The 17,584-nt window shown below is 42.2% G+C and overlaps 1 pseudogene; it reads left to right on the top strand.

Annotated features, from left to right (window-relative positions):
* The first annotated feature begins 6,036 nt into the window (after nt 1–6,036).
* On the top strand, nt 6,037–12,201 carry LOC115422268 (dnaJ homolog subfamily C member 5-like; annotated as a pseudogene).
* The last annotated feature ends 5,383 nt before the right edge of the window (nt 12,202–17,584 follow it).

Here is a 17,584-nt window from a genome sequence, read left to right as displayed (position 1 = left end):
ATATAATGACAATGGCCAGATATTGAAATGTCCACGTCTTCCTGATAAAAATCAGATTTTTTCGGACACTTTTATTGCAAAAACCACATAAATAAATCTAGGCGTCTTGTTTTAATGGTGGTCTTTAAAGGGTTAATGTCATCAGTGTTGTTTTGAAGTCGTTTCTCCACAGATTTAAAGAGTCGTCCAACAGTTGAAGTCTTCTAATGTGTTGGACATGTACCGTACCTGTGCAGTAAACGCATGCTGACGGTAACTGAATGAACAGGACACTGCTGTTCCCTGAGCGCCCACCCACCCCTCACCCCTCAAACGACTCCATCCTGTGGGTCCAGTGGCTTCTTAATGGACCATTAGTCTGTGGGCTTTTGTGTGCAGGTTTTTGTGAACGTTGCGGCCTTGGTCCTCATCATGTGGTTTTGGGTGTGTGGACAGCTGTGTTTACCCACTGACGGGGTTTGGACGCTGGTCGTGTTTCTGAGTCTGTGACAAAACGGTGGAAGAACATCTACATCAGCACTGTTTAGTTCAGGTTCCACATTCAGCCCAAACAGATCTGAACTGGGTCGGACCAGGACAATAAGAACACGATAACCTGGAAATAATGACACTCCAGACATTTATCTGTATGATGAATGTTTACATCTACAAAACTGTCCTTTAAAAATATGAAGATTCCCTGAAGTTTCTTTTGAAATATAGGTGCAATTTTTCCAATATTATTTGTTTATTATTTCCACATGTGCATTCTAACGTACAGATCTACAAATACACAGAACATTTAATAACAGACAGAATATTGATAAAATTTTGGATCTAAAATAAGAACAATTTGTACAATATTACATGTCAGCTTGTTATTTTTAACACAACTTACAGTGTGTGAATGAATAATGGATCAATAATGTAAAGCATTTGTCTTGAAAAGCACAATAGAAATCCATTTATCATTATTATTGTTATTATTATTATATATTATTATTAGAGATCCCAGTGGATCTACAAATACACAAAATATATATATTCAATAACAGAATATTGGTCCAGTTACACCAGGGCTCTCAAACTCATTTTCTTTCAGGTTCCACATTTAGCCTGATTTGATCTGCAGTGGGCTGAACCAGTAAATAGCAGAATAACCTATAAATAATAACTGCTAACTTTTGTCTTTGTTTTAGTGCAAAAAAAAAAAACAACCCTCCATTAAATTATGAAAATACTTACTTTTATAAACTATCCAAACACAAAAGATGTGAATAACCTGAAAAAAAAAAAGAAATTTCTTGAGAAAATTAGTGCAATTTTAACAATATTCTGCCTCAACTTCTCATTTTTTGCATGTGCATTCTGGATCAGATCTACAAAGACACTAAACACTGAGGAACAGGAAGAAAAGAGTTCAAATTGTGCTTAATTTTCTTAAAACATTTCAGGTTATTCAGATTTGTTCAGGTTATTCACATTTTATTGTTAGAGGATAGTTTGTAAATGTAAATATTTTCATAATTTAATGTTATTTTTTGCACTAAAACAGACAAAAATTTGAAGTTGTCATTATTTATAGACATAATGTGAGATTTTTTTTTTTTTTTTCTCCACATAAAACCAAGAAGTAAATCTGCAGTCATTCTTTTTTGTCGATTCTTCTGCTGTTGTTATTTGACCATAGATCAGATTGGTCTTGATGTGGAACCTGAACTGAAATGAGTTCCACAGCCTGGACTGTGGAATTTTTACACTTTGTAAATTCATCCTAGGGGTCGGACTGGAACCTTTGGTGGGACGCATTTGGGCCCCGGGACGCAAGTTTGACACCCCTGAATTACACTGATTTATATCAAGACATTTCAAGTTCATATTTTTGTAAAAGGATAGTTTAGAAATGTAAATATTTTCATATAATTTAACTTTTTTTACACTAAAGCACACAGTAAATAGAAGTTGTCATTATTTATATGTTATTGTGTTTTTATTTCATTGGTCGGACACCTTTGTTCATATCTTTAAGTGTAATTTTTGCGTTTACCAAATTCATCCCATGGGCTGGACTGGACCCTATAGCGGGCCGGTTTTGGCCCAGGGGCGTGTGTTTGACCCCCTGATTCCACGTCCAGTTCTACCTCGGGTGAACACCAAGGGTCAAACTCTGTGTTCGTCTGCTTTTCAACTGGTTTTCTTGTCTGGAGCCTGAAATGACCTCGAACATCCGCCATGCGTTCGTCTGACTTTGACCTCCTGCCGCCTCGGTCTTCCATGTTGATGTAAACTCCTACGTGATCGTGGACTAAGTCGTGACCCGTTTAATGTGGAGGTGATGAGGAAGAGGAGATGGAGGTGTGATGGAGGGAAAGTGTCAGAGCGATGAAGTGGGCTGTTGCATGACCTCAGGACCTTAAAGCGCTCCTTCAGGTCCTGTCTTTCATTATTGGACACACTGGTGAATCCAGGTGTGTCTGCTAGTTCATGTTGTGATACTGATAATTAGACACACCTGGATAATCAGTGTGTCCCCATAATGAAAGACAAAAGTATGTGAGGAGGTTTAGTATATACGTTTAGTAGGAGTGTAAGAAAATATCACTTCTGCAAAATATCACTAGTTAATTTCACATACTGTATCGACATAGGCAAGGCAGGTTTATGTCTGTAGCACATTTCATGTACAGGACAATTCAAAGTGCTTTACATAAAACATTAAAAGCATTACAGCAGAAGGCATGAGAAAAACAAACAAAAATCAGATAAGTAGATAAAACAGAATAAAAACTTTTAGCTCAAAAGGAACAGTGCAAATCTGAACTGATGAATCTAAACTCTATTCAACAGAACAGGTGGGTCTGGAACCTGGGTTTAAATAAACGCAGCGTTTCAGCTGATGGGAGGTTTTCTGGTTTGAGTTTGTTCCAGACATGTGGAGCATAGAAGCTGAATGCAGCTTCTCTGTGTCTGGTTCTGACTCTGGGAACTGACAACAGACCGGCTCCAGATGACCTGAGGGGTCTGGTGGTTCATACTGGGTCAGGAGGTCACTGATGGATTTTGATCCTAAACCATCCAGAGCTTTATAGACCAGCAACAGAACTGGAAAGTCTGGTCCTGTGACGGACAGGCAGCCAGTGGGAGGAGCTCAGAGGTGGACTAATGTGGTCCACTTTGAAAAAGTACTGTATCGATATTTTTAGGTATTTATTCAAGGCAGATAGATTGTAGAGGTTTCATTTTTGTATTTCTGTTTTTCTTTTTTTGTTCATATTTTATTTATATTCTTTAACACTTTATTCAATAATGTTCGTTCCTTTGTTGGGGATTGAACTCAAATCCTGTTCTGATGTAGTTGTGAACTAATAGAATCCTGAACATTTGAACAGGATCTGAAACTGGAATGTCTGTAAAACAGAATTTCAGTTTGAACACAGGAACATTTTGTGATAGAACATTAGATCCTGTTCTGATCAAATAAAAATGTGCTTAGTATTTGTGCAGATTTCTGGTGTAATTCAATTCTTCAGTGAAATAATCATAAAAAAAAGAAACAAAAAAATTGCCTTTTTTAACAGTATCATGGTATATGGTATCGTGATCCTAGTATTGTGATTTGCATTGTATTGCCAGAATCTTGCTGATACACAGCCCTAAAGTTTAGGATCCTAACCGTACTGGACCCGGTCCGTCCATTCACTGTCCATGTCTCCAGGGTCAGGGACCGGACCCTGGGTGGGCCAGTTTTGGCCATGGGCCTGTATTGGACCCCCCTGGGCCAACCCTGACCATATGCTGCAGACTCTGACAACCGTCAATGGACGGTTTTCACACAAAGCTCATTCAGCATGACACAGTGTGATTGGCTGTCTGGGTCAGTGGGTGGGGCTTAGGCTGAGGGTGGCGGTTGGAGTGGTTCTTATCACACACACGTTTTACACACAGTGGCAGTTTCAGATATAATCCCTGGAGTTACACACAGGCCGCCCTCATTGGTTAATCCTAGTCAGGTGGGGGTGGGTGCGTTCCTCGATTGGGTAATCTCAGATAACAGTGGGCGGGGTTAGCAGGTGTTAGAGCGCTGCCATCTGGTGCTTCAGCCTGATGGACAGCGATGTGACACTGAGGGTATTTGTTGTTTCATGCAGACGTAGCTGAGGCGTCTGTGATGTTCTGTGGTTGGATGGAAAACCTGGACCAGGTTCAGGTCAGAACCTGGTTCAGACTGAACCGGGTTCAGGCCAGACCTGGTTCAGACTGGACGGGGTTCAGGTCAGACCAGGTCCCAGACCAGTGTTGGCTCATCCCGTCTGTTCACACGGAAATCCAGCAGCGTGTTGTGTTGTCGTCCATGAGGCATCGTGGTGTGAAGTGGCTTAGACTAAGCCCCGCCCCCCACCCCTTTACACCTACTGTACTGATGGGGGCGGCCCTGGTCCAGGATCCTGGTCTCAGTGTGTAGTGGTGTGTGTCTGTTGTGTAAAGCTCTGCAGGTCGACAACAACGGGATTTACTGCAGTTTGTTTGTGGTAATGCTGACCGGTAGTAACCTCCTCCTCCTCCTCCTCCTATTCCTCCCCTTCATCCTCTTCTTCCATCTCCACTTCCTTTTTCTCTTTCTCCTCTTCTTCCTCCCCTTCTTCCTCCTCCTCTCCTCCCCTTCTTCCTCCTATTCCCTTTTCCTCTTCCTCCACCTCCTCCTCTTCCTCCCTTCATCCTCTTCCTCCATCTCTACTTCTTTTGTTCTCCTCCTCTTCCCCTCCTCTTCCTCCTCCTCCTCCTCTCTTCTTCCGCCTCCTCTTCCTCCCCTTCTTCCTCTTATTCCCTTTTCCTCTTCCTCCACCTCCTCCTCTTCCTCCCCTTCTTCCTCGTATTCCCTTTCTCTTCCTCCACATCCTCCTCTTCCTCCCCTTCTTCCTCCTATTCCCTTTTCTCTTCCTCCACCTCCTCCTCTTCCTCCCCTTCTTCCTCCTATTCCCTTTTCTCTTCCTCCACCTCCTCCTCTTCCTCCCCTTCTTCCTCCTATTCCCTTTTCTCTTCCTCCACCTTCTCCTCTTCCTTCCCTTCTTCCTCCTATTCCCTTTTCTCTTCCTCCACCTTCTCCTCTCCCTCCTTCTTCCTCTATTCCCTTTTCTCTTCCTCCACCTCCTCCTCTTCCTCCCCTTCTTCCTCCTATTCCCTTTTCTCTTCCTCCACCTCCTCCTCTTCCTCCCCTTCTTCCTCCTATTCCCTTTTCTCTTCCTCCACCTCCTCCTCTTCCTCCCCTTCTTCCTCCTATTCCCTTTTCTCTTCCTCCACCTTCTCCTCTCCCTTCTTCCTCCTATTCCCTTTTCTCTTCCTCCACCTTCTCCTCTTCCTTCCCTTCTTCCTTCATCTTCTTCCCTTCTTCAACATCAGATATGAATCGATGTCGGAGCAGATATGGAAGTGTCCTGGGTCTGATTTGGGCTGTTCAGAAACATCAGATACTCTAGAAAAAATCTAAATCTTACCAAGAGTATTTTCACTTGTTCCACTGGCACATTTTTTTGCTTGAATTAAACAAAAAAAAAAAATTCAATTAAGCAAAAAAAAAATCTGCCAATGGTACAAGTGAAAATTATCTTGTTCAGATTTGTTGAAACCAGATTTTCCAGATCTATTGTCTATAAATCAGTTCTTATATCTCACTGAAAAGTTAAACTAGTTGTAAGTGTGATGAGATATTTGGACTAGAAATGAGAAAACTACACTTCGTCAGATTTAGATTTTTTTCCAGTGTATCAGTCAGTTTCAGTCACAGTTTTAGTCTCAGTTTTAGCCTCAGTTTTAGTCTCAGTTTTAGCCTCAGTTTTAGGCCTCAGTTTTAGTCTCAGTTTTAGCCTCAGTTTTAGCCTCAGTGGGAATCGTACTGAAACACCAGGTTCATCCAGGATGGAGGTTCTGAGTCTGTGGACGTGGACTTGGATGTTGGACCTGAACTGGTTTAATATGTTTAAAATATGAACCTTTACCTGGACTCGGGGGTTAGGGTTAACCTGGTTCTGGTTCTGGTTCTGACTGGTTTTTGTCTCTGTGGTTACCTGTGGACAGGTGAGGACAACAGCCAGGACATGGAGCAGCACCGACAGAGGGCTCTGTCCACATCAGGAGAATCACTGTACGCCGTCCTCGGAGTCGACAAGAACGCCCCCCAGAGGACATCAAGAAATGTTACAGGTACCACACCAGAACAACGCCTTCCATAACGGTTGGGAATCCAGAACCGGGTCTGGTATAGAACTACAGTGTGTGGGTTTAATGATTCCAATGTGTCCTCAGGTCACTTCTGTGTTTTGGTTCCGTTTCCTCTAAAGTCTGGTTGTATTTAACAGTAGAGTCGACTCTAGGACTATGTAGCTGGGGTGGAACTGGACCTGACAGTGTCTCTGAGTTCCCGGGTTTAAACCAAACCATTACTCTGCAGAAGCACCGACCGTACTCTGTTCATCTGTGGACGTTTAGGACTCGACCTAAGAAAGTCCAGTTCTACTGGAAGATGAAGACCAACCTATCACCCTCCAGTAGGGACTGGACTCCAGAACTCAGCTCAGTTCCTTGGAATCGTTAGAATAATTCTGGTTCTGTGGTGTCGTCACGTCTAGAGTCTGTATTTAACAGCAAAGACGACGCTGGGACCATTTACGACAGTTCCATCAAAGGGTTAAACACCTCCCACATGAACCACAGCATCCATTAAACTGCACCAATGGAACACCTCTGATTGGCTCTGAGGGGCGGAGCCTACAGCCGCAACCTAAACTCCTCCTGGTTCTATGGATACTGTTAAGAACAGTAGGAGAACAGTAGTAGAACGGTAGTTCTAGTAGTAGTAGTCCGTTGGTTCAGTTGGTAGAGCAGGGTCCGTCCAATGACTGAAGGGTTGGCAGTTTGAATCCTGGCTCTGACTGTCCACATGCCGAAGTGTCCTTGGGCAAGACACTGAACCCTAAATGGTCTCCCAGTAGAGTCTGGCAGAGTGGTAGAACTGTAGTAGAATGGTGATAGAACTGAGTAGAACTGTGGTAGAATGTGGGTAGAACAGTGGTAGAACGATAGTACAACAGTGGTAGAATGGTGGTAGAACGTGGTAAAACTGTAGTACAACTGTAGTGAAACATGTTAGAACTGTTGTAGAACAGTGGTACAGGAACGGACTGTAACACTAGACCAGGGGTCGGCAACCTTTAACACTCAAGAGCCATTTCGACCCGGTTTCCACGGAAAAGACAACACTGGGAGCCGCAAACGGTTTTTGATATCTGAAATGAAGATGTTAGCCTATATATACCGTAAATTCCTAAGCCGCTACTTTTTTCCCACACTTTAAACACTGTGGCTTATACTCCGACGCGGCTTATACAACGATTTTACCGGTACAAGCCCGGCTTGGTGCTGGGGCGCACCTCGGTGGTGCCGTTGCACCGCCGTACCGTGGCTCGGTGCCAGGTACCGTGGCACCGCAGTGGTGCCCTCGGCTCGAGGTGCCGGTGCACCCAGTTGTGGCGCCGCGGTGCCACAGCACCTGACACCTGAGCAGTGGCACTGCGGTGCAACGGCACCCAGCACCGAGCCCTGGTACCGCGGTGCCATGGCACCTGGCACTGAGCCGTAGTACTGCAGTACCACGGCACCTAGCGTTGGCCCCGAGGTGCCGCGGCACCTTGGTCGTGCCATGGCACCTGGCATCATTACCTCCACCAAGGAGGTTATGTTTTTGCCAGGGTTTGTTTGTTTGTTTGTTTGTTTGTTTGTCTGTCCGTTAGTGTGCAACATAACTCAAAAAAGTTATGGACAGATTTGGATGAAATTTTCAGGGTTGTTGGAAATGGGATAAAGGAAGCAATGATTAAGTTTGGGGGTGATCGGGGGTGGGGGGGCCCACGGGGGGGGGGGGGGGGGGGGGGGGGGGGGGGGGGGGGGGGGGGCACTGATCAGCCTTGGTGGAGGTCTGCGCTCTCCGAGTGCTTCTAGTTAAATGTTCAGTTTTCTTCAGATATTTTTCTTTTCTTAGATTTCTCTATACTTGGCCTACCTGGGGTTGAAAGTCTTGATAAATGTACGGCGTTTTGGCGGGCTGTCGGAGAGTGTGACGCATATTTTGAGCGCAAAAAAAATACTATATATCATATATAATATTTATTATATATATATATATATATATAATTTTATTTTAATATTTCGAGATCACAATAATCTTACAATTTACAACTACAATTAAACAAACGAACAAACACAAATAAAATACTTTGTTCAGATTTTGTGCAGTTTTGGTGTTGCAGGGCATTCCGCGCATGCCGGCTGACACGTCAAGTGCTGTCAAACGTCTCTGAAGAAGGCGAATGCTGATCACTGAAATTGCACAAGGTCTGAAGAAAGAAGTTAAAAACTTTGACTTAATAAGAAGACATGATACACGTTTTTGAGACAAATAACATACACTTCAATCGGACACTTAAAATTTATTACCTCCGCCAAGGAGGTTATGTTTTTGCTAGGGTTGTTGTTTGTCTGTCCGTTAGTGTGCAACATAACTCAAAAAGTTATGGACAGATTTTGATGAAATTTTCAGGGTTTGTTGGAAATGGGATAAGGAAGAAATGATTAAATTTTGGTGGTGATTGGGGGTGGGGGGGGCCCACGGGGGGGGCCACCGATCAGCCTTGGCGGAGGTCTGCACTCTCCGAGTGCTTCTAGTTTTCCCAAGCCATGCAGAGCCGCAACATAAGGATGAAAGAGCCGCGGGTTGCCGACCCCTGCACTAGACAATGATCTGAATATGTTGAGAGTTAAACCAGACTAAACTGGATCCCAGATTCAACTCCAGTCCTGGAAACTGGTCCAGGTTCCACAGAGATCCACCAGGACCCTGATGGACCTGAAACCAGGACCCAACAAAGGACCCATAAATGACAGGAGCTGATCCTTAAGGTCTGTTCAGGTTCCTGTCATAACTGGATGAATCCGTCATGCCGGTTCTCCGGTTCTCTGCTCTGAACTCAGACCAGCTGTTCTGATGTCCACGTTCTTTACGTTTCTGTTCCAGATGGTTTTCCGTCCCTTTGGTGGTTTTTCTTTAATCCTGTGAATCCGTCAGTGAAACGTGTTCATGTTTCAGACTCAGTCGTATTGAACCAACACGAGCTGGTGTGTTTGAACTGTAGCCACTAGAGGGCGTCAGAGCGCTGCCAGAACATCTGAGAACACGGCATTAAATATAGGTTAGAACGTCAGGAAAAAACACCACAGACGAGAACATCGGACAAAAAAATACTCCGTTTCATGTCGTTATTATTTCATCTGTGTTAAATCAACTTATATTTACGTCAGTTTTTGTGTAAAAAAGGCAAAAATATAAGAATTCACTCAATAGAATCAAATAAACACTGAACTCTAATGGAATCGAATGTTTGGAGAAAAAAAGACAGTCAAAAATCTGAAGGTTTTTTTCTGCACATTTTATATTAAATGAAATGAAACTTTCCTTCTCTTTTTAAAGGAAACTGGCGTTGAAGTTCCACCCGGATAAGAACCCGGACAACCCGAGGCGGCCGAGAAGTTCAAGGAGATCAACAACGCCCACTCCATCCTGACCGACCTGACCAAGAAGAACATCTACGACAAATACGGTTCTCTGGGTCTGTACGTCGCAGAGCAGTTCGGAGAGGAGAACGTCAACACCTACTTTGTCCTGTCCAGCTGGTGGGCGAAGGTATGGATGGGCAGAACCCTGGGAGAACAGAAGAACAAGAGTAGGAGAACAGTAGAACACTTGAACAGAAGAAGAGTAGGAGAACAGTAGAACACTAGAACTGTAGGAGAGCTGTAGGAGAACATTGGAACACTAGGAGAACAAAAGAACTGTAGGAGAACAGTAGAACAATGAGAGAACAGAAGAAGAGCAATAGGAGAACACTAGGAGAACATTAAAACAGAAGAAGAGTAGGAGAACAATAGAACAAAATAACTGTAGGAGAGCTGTAGGAGAACAGTGGAAAACTAGGAGAACAGAAGAACAGCTGGAGAACAGAAGAACTCTGGGAGAACAGTAGAATAATGGGAGAACAGAAGAAGAACACTAGGAGAACAGAAGAACAATAGGAGAACAGTAGAACAAAAATACTGTAGGAGAGCTATAGGAGAACAGTAGAACAGTGGGAGAACAGAATAAGAACAGTAGGACAACAGAAGAACAGCAGGAGGACTCTAGAACAGAAGAACAGTAGTAGAACACTAGAAGAACATAAGAGAGAAGGAGAACAGTAGAACACTAGGAGAACAGAAGAACACTATGTGAACAGAAGAAGACTAGGAGAACAGTAGAACACTAGGTGAACAGAAGACGACTAGGGAGAACAGTAGAACAAAAGAACTGTAGGAGAACAGTGGAACATTAGGGGAACACTAGGAGAACAGAAGAACAACAATAGGAGAACAGTAGGAGAATAGAAGAACAGCAGGAGAACTCTAGACCAAAAGAACAGTAGTAGAACACTAGAACAGTAGGATAACAGAAGCAGAGGAGTAGGAGAACAGTAGAACAAAAGAACTGGAGAGCTGTAGAAAAACAGTAGAAGAATGGTAGGAGAATTGACATTCTGTTACGTTCTTGCGTGTATGGGTCCATCTGACGTTCTGTTACGTTCTTGTGTGTATGGGTCCATCTGACGTTCTGTTATGTTCTTGCATGTATGGTTCCACCTGATGTTCCTCTGCGTTCCGTCCCCAGGCGCTCTTCGTGTTCTGCTGCTTGGCCACTGGCTGTTACTTCTGCTGCTGCCTGTGCTGCTGCTGTAACTGCTGCTGTGGTAAATGTAAACCTCGGCCGCCCATGGACCAGGAACCAGAGTTCTACGTTTCCCCTGAAGACCTGGAGGCCCAGATGACGGCGGACGAGAGAGGTGAGAACCCACTCATTCACTAACGTTCCCAACAGTTCTGTGGTGTTGGTTCTAGTGCCTTTAACCCAGTGTTTTTCAACCCTGGGGTCAGGACCCCACATGGGGTCGCCTGGAATTCAAATGTGGTCACCTGAAATTTCAAGTAATTGATAAAAAAATTAAAACTTACTAATAAAAATGTATATTATATAGTCTAAATGTTGTCTAAAATTAATGTTTATTTGCAACATATTATAGCAAAGTATTACACAAACCAAAACAAATTAATTTTAGCTAATAAAATGTTTCCGTTTTGAATGTCTGGGATCGCCAGAAATTTCTAATAATTTATAAAAAACAAATTAAAACTTACTGATATAAAGTTTCATTACATTGTCCAAATGTCTAAAATTAATGTTTATTTGCAACATAGTATAGCAAATTATTACACGATCAAAAACAAATTAATTTTAGCCAAAAAAATGTCTCTGTTTTGAATGTCTGGAGTCGCCTGAAATGTGTGATGTTAAAATGGGGTCATGAGCCAAAAAAGGTTGGAACCACTGCTTTAACCTGTCTAATGTGTCGTTGGTTACAAATACTGACATGAATGTGTGGATGGGTTCTAAACAGTAGAACATCATCTGCATACAAGGATATTTGGAGGTTGAGTGGTCTCTGTTTAGGACAAATATGAACCCAGGTAGAGAAGAGTCTGATGAGGCTGGAGTCACTGAACTCAGACCATTCAGTGTTCTGATGAAAGGACTGATGGACGAACCTGTCCATCAGTCTGATCTGTGGAACATCTGCAACATCTGCAACATCTGCTCATGGCTGGGACAGGAACATGAAACCATGGACATTAACACAGTTCTGCTTCTCTCCTCCTCCTCCATCTTCTCCTTCTTCCTCCTCCTCCTTTTTCTCCTCCTTCTCCTTTTTCTCCTCCCCCTCCTCCTTCCTCCTTCTCCTCCTCCTCTGCCTCCTCCTTCTTCTCCTCCTCCTCCTCCTCCTCTCCTCCTCCTCCTCAGATGGTGGTGAACCCATTGTGATGCAGCCATCTTCTGCCACAGAGACCACTCAGCTGAAGGCCGATGCCCACCACAGCTACAGGACCGACGCTTATTAACCACACCCACCTTCTGCCCCACCCACCACTGGCCATGTGACATGTTCAACCACAGCAGTAATGAACCCCCCAACCAGCAGAGACCTGAAGGAGGAGGAGGAGGAGGAGGAAGAGGAGGAGGAAGAGGAGGACAACGTGTAGTGAATGTCGTCATAAATGCACCACGGCCTCATGTTTTGTTCCGTTGAAATGAGGCCAGTCCTATGGGGGGGTGTGTGTGTGTGTGTGTGTGTGTGTTGGGGGGGGTGCGGCAAGGGGAGGTCAGGAGGTGGGGTTAGATATGAGGTGTATATTTGGACGCCAGCGCCAAAGGCTCTGATCAACAGCTGACGTATTAACTGTGTTCAGTTTGACAGGTGGGTTTAAGGGGGGGGTTAGGTAGATATAAAGGGGGCTTTTAGGTGGTTTTAACGTGGGTATAAGGGGGGTTTTAGGTGGGTTTAAGGGGGGTTTTAAGGCGGGTTTCAGGTGGATTTAAGGTGGGTTTAGGTGGATTTGAGGTGAGTTTAAGGGGGATTTCAGGTGGTTTTAAGAGGGGTTTTAGGTGGATTTAAGGGGGGTTTAAAGAGGGTTTCAGGGGGGTTTCAGGTGTGAGTTTGTCGACTGATGCTGATATTGAACTGGTAGATTCCTGTGGCTCAGATCAGCTGCTTGAAACCCAGCCTGAAGGACCCAGAACCCCAGAACCTCCACCCTTTACCTTCTCCTAATCAAACAGGATCCGTTTAAGCCAAACCTTCCCATCATGCCTCTGGGTCTAAACCAGTTAACACGACCGTCGTCCACTTCCTGTTCTGTGCGATGCGTTCAAAGGCCTGAAACGACGCAGTCCAATCACAACTCATGGTGCGTTCAAGTGTCTGCTGTAAATCTGCTGTTTCCAGTGGTGTCACAGGTTGGATCGGACTCTTCCTCCTCCTCTTCCTCTTCCTCGTTTCTTCTTCTTCACTCTGTCTCGTGGATCTTCCTGATTCTCATTAAAGCTGTGATTGATCCGGTGTTAGATTCAACACAAACATCACACACTGATCAGCTTTTGATTTTGTTTTTGTTTTTGTTTTTTTGCTCATTTTTAGTTTTGTTTCGTGACGAAGTTAAAACGCTGTAAATGTGGTGTAAATGTTTAGATTGACGTCACTTTCCTTTTCTTCTGTAGCTTTCGTTCTTTTATTTATGTCGTGTCTGAAGGGAGGATGTTCACGTCCAAAGTCTTACATATAGAGAGATTTTTTTATTATTATTATTATTGTTTTTTTTTTTTTATGTAGACGATCTGATGGGTTCACAACAGTCGAACCTTTGTAGAGAATCGCGTTTTGTCGGTTAGTTCTTGGTTTCGTTGACGCCAGTAGAAAATCCACGGCGGTCGTTTGCGTCGGTTCATATTTTTGTGGAAGGAAACACTTTGTTCATGATGTAATTAAACATATCAGGAGAAAGTGCAATAAGAGTTAACGAGAACGCAGCTTCACCGTCAGATCGAACCGCCGCGAAGCTGGTTTTCACGTCCAACAGGTGAAATATTCCAGTATTGGGACATGAAGGTTTTCTCCACACATTTGAATTATTTACTATTTAATTTATTCTGAGATTTTATATATATTAACATGGTATTTCCTCTTATTTAGTTATTTCACAGTGTCTCATTTTAGATAAAGTTCATTTTGTCCAAATCTGAAACTGTTCAGACAAACATGAACTTTATCTTCAAAAGTCGTTACTGGTTTATTATTTAACGAAGCTCATTTTAGCTATTAACCGTTTGGTTTTCCTGAGATAAAAATCTCCAGATGATGCATTAATTTGATTTTGTTTCCTCCTGATTTCACATGATTTCGTTCCATGTTCTGGTTTAACAGGTCACGTCTTTCATCGTCTCAGAGTCAAGGTTTTTTGTTTGTTTGTTTTAACAAGTTTTATTTTATTTAAGGACAAATGGTTTTTTTTTACGATAGCATATTAGGGCCACATCAGAAAAATAAAAACACTTGTCACTACGAGAATAATGTCATAATATGAGAAAAAGTCATTTAAAAATATATATATGTATCTTTTATGAAATTAAAGTCGTAATATTTTCAAAATAAATTCACAATAGTGCGATTAAAAAGTCATCATTTAGGACATTTGTCGGCCTTAAGTGTCTGTTCGGTTTCTTATGACAAAACAAACCCAAACGTGTGAACTGTCTTCAAAGTCCTTCGACTATGCTAATGTGTTTATGGTGGGCGGGGCTAATAGGTGCAGTATTTGGTGGGCGGGGCTAATAGGCTCAGTATTTGGACCCCAAATGAAGTAGAACCTCACAGAATGTTCCAGTTCTACATGATGAGACCAGTGGGTATGACTGTATTCGGGAAATTACAGGTTTATCTCAATATTTTACCACTTTATTTCCATAGTGACGTGCTTTTATTTATTTTTTTAATTTTTAAATTTCTGATTCACTGTCATAGTTTTTTGTTTTTTGGTATTGGATATAAATTATATCATCGTATCAGAAACAAAGCATGTTTTGTAGTTGAAATAGGTTTATTTTCCTTTTGAGCAGGTTTTATCTCATCAGCACATGTAATTAACACATGTAATTAACACGTGTAAATACACATGTAATTAACACATGTAGTTACACACGTTAATTACATGTGTAATTAAGCTTTAGTCCACTCATTTTCTTCAGGGTCCACGTTCAGCCCAGTTGGATCAGAGCCAGTCACACAATAACAGAATAAACTATAAATAATAACTAGGGCTGGGGCAAGTTAACGCGTTATTACTGCGTGAACGCATTCATTAAATAACGCCGACAATTTTTTTAATCTCCCATTAAAGCCATTCTGCCTTTCAAGCAAGTCTTAGTTCATTTATACATACGGACTCTTATTTGAAACTCATGCTTTATTTTGGCCCTCCACACGCACCAAGCGCCAGTGCTGTGTGCACGTGCCGACTGAGGAGAAAAGAGCGAACTTTACAAGTAATGCTGAATCCAACTGTGTGGAACTCCTGCAGTTCAACGCCTGTGTGTGTCAGTCATTCTGTTGTTTGCTAAATAATTTCACATGCAAACGTGTCGTAAGAAACATGTTTATGACGTTATTTTGGATGTGTTTATACAGTGTGTTATTAACATGTTTAAGCTAATTGGTTTATGCTAGCAGTCGCAGATGGGTTGCTAATTCTTTCTGCAGGCTCATGTTCAGTTGATGTAAATTCGTTGGTTGTGTTTAACATGCCAGCCTTTGAACTAACCTGGACTTCTTTACCATGTGACTGTTGGATTGGCAGTCAGTTAAGTTTGGAATAATTACATCTGTTGCATTTCTGCGTGAATATGCATATCATTATAGATATAACTAATTGAATTATTTTGTCTTTATTTTATTAGTTCCTTCTTACGTCTGAACTGACTACGTTAACACCAAACATACGTTAGTGACACTTATTCCCACCACTAGAGGGGCCCCCTTTGTTTACTTTGAACACCTGAACATCACATATTATTGGGCGTATTAGTATTAGTACTGATTAGTGGGACTAAGACACCTGTCAATCACTCACAAGCGGAAATAAACATGTGTGGACATAAACATGTGTAACAGTAGCGGTCTGTTCCATGGACATTTTCATTTGAAATGTCTTCAGAGGGGGGGGGGGGGGGGGGGGGACACAGGTGTTTGGAAGCACTGACATGTGCAATTATTTTTATCAGCGGAGTACTGCAGTCTGAAATATCACTGAAAGGAAATACAAGCTTTTGATGCCAGCACCCCCCCCCCCCAGATATAACTATGCAATTAATGGCAGAAATCCATGCGATTAATTGCAATTAAAAATTTTAATCGCTGCCCAGCACTAATAATAACAAATACACATTTTTCTCTTTTAGTGCAAAAAATAAACATTTATATATTTACGTTAAATTATCCAAACAAAGGCTTTGAATAACAGTGGACATGTTTAAGGTACATAAGTGCAATTTGAACAGTATTCTGCGTGCGTTGATCATTTCTACGTGTTTATTACAGATCAGAAACAGTTTAATAACAGGTCAAATATTCGTCCGCTTCCACTGAATGTCCTTAAATATTTGGGGTTATTTGATCGGATCATCGCCACAGACACCACTGATCGTTCGTCTCTTCGGTGTCATATTTGCGTTTCCTGGGGGGTTGGGACTCTGGGTTAGGTTGGGGTCCACGGGCCGTATGTTGGACACCCCTGCTCCAATCTGATCTCAATCATATACATGAACCTGTCGACGTCAAAACCAGCTTCGTTCAACTTTACCGACTCGATGGTGTTTAAATATCATAAATGTTCGTTCTCGGTTTCCGTTCTGTGGTTTTGTTTTTGTTTTTTTTTTCGCCTTTTTAATCTTCCATTTTCTTTGCGGTTTTTCGGAGTTTTTTCTGTGAATCTGCATCTTCAAACAGACTTTTCGGTGGAATATCGCATGCGGGCGTTTTCGCTTCGTTTCAGGTTTTATGGTCTGTTTTCCCTTCGATCCCGCACACGCTCCGTCTCTTCCTCTGGTGGCTTTTATTTTTACGTTTTATCGCCACGGCTCATTTCTTTTATGAGAATTTTTTTTCCTCTTTCGACCAAACGTGCGACGGTGTCAGTGAACGCAACACGGCGCCTGAAGTAAGATGTGGACTGGAGCGAAAACCTGTGAGTTAGCTTTAAAGTGGAGCGGATGTTGTGTTACCATAGCGACCAGAGGAGGACGAACCTGAAGCATTACTTAATTTATTGGACTTTTCTGATCTTTTTAATATTGGACGCTTTAGGTCGTACTTGGAGGACGATGTAGCGACATTAGACGTGGCGTAGACGTAGAGCTCTTTTTAGCATGGACTGATGACGTCTGCGCCCCACAGACTTATGGGTAATGAAGTATCTGATGTACTGTTGTAAAATAAATGTTTCTGATGCTTCACTTGTGCGTTTCTGTCTGTTTCCTTCGGTTCCTCTGGGTTTGTCGTGTTTTTACTGGAGTTCTGCACCTGCAGGGGGCGCTGCGTGAAGAACCGCAGATGTTTCAACGGTTATTTTCCACAGTTTAGTCAAAATAACTTGGATTTATTCTGTTTTATCTTTGCTCTGTTTCACTTCTGTTTAAAAATCAACAAATCCTGCGAGTTTTTAACCTTATTTCCTTACATTATTTTCATCTAATCAGAAACAGTCCCAATCTAATGATTTTTTAAGTATTTTAACATAAAATTCATCTTCTCATAATAACACGGTTATTTTATCTTGACAAAACAAGATGCTTTTTTTTTCATGAGAATTTTCAAAGTATTTCATTACCTTCTATACGAGAACTCTTTCAGTTGCATTACAAAATGCGAACTATTTTACAATAAAAACCTAATTTTCTTCTGAAATCACAAATAGTTTTATAGTTTTAAGACCACATTGATGCTGTGGTCGTAGCAGGTTAATTCTTTCATCATTTCCAGGGTAATAACGGCTCATTTCCTCGTTGAAATAGTTAAATAATTGTGATAAGAGAAGACAAAACGTCTGGATTAAACTCCAGATGATTTTAATCCCTGATTTTGTTCGA

This window comes from Sphaeramia orbicularis, chromosome 7 (assembly GCF_902148855.1).
Source record: "Sphaeramia orbicularis chromosome 7, fSphaOr1.1, whole genome shotgun sequence".
Taxonomy (NCBI): Eukaryota; Metazoa; Chordata; class Actinopteri; order Kurtiformes; family Apogonidae; genus Sphaeramia; species Sphaeramia orbicularis.
This window is presented reverse-complemented; position numbering and strand designations above follow the sequence as displayed.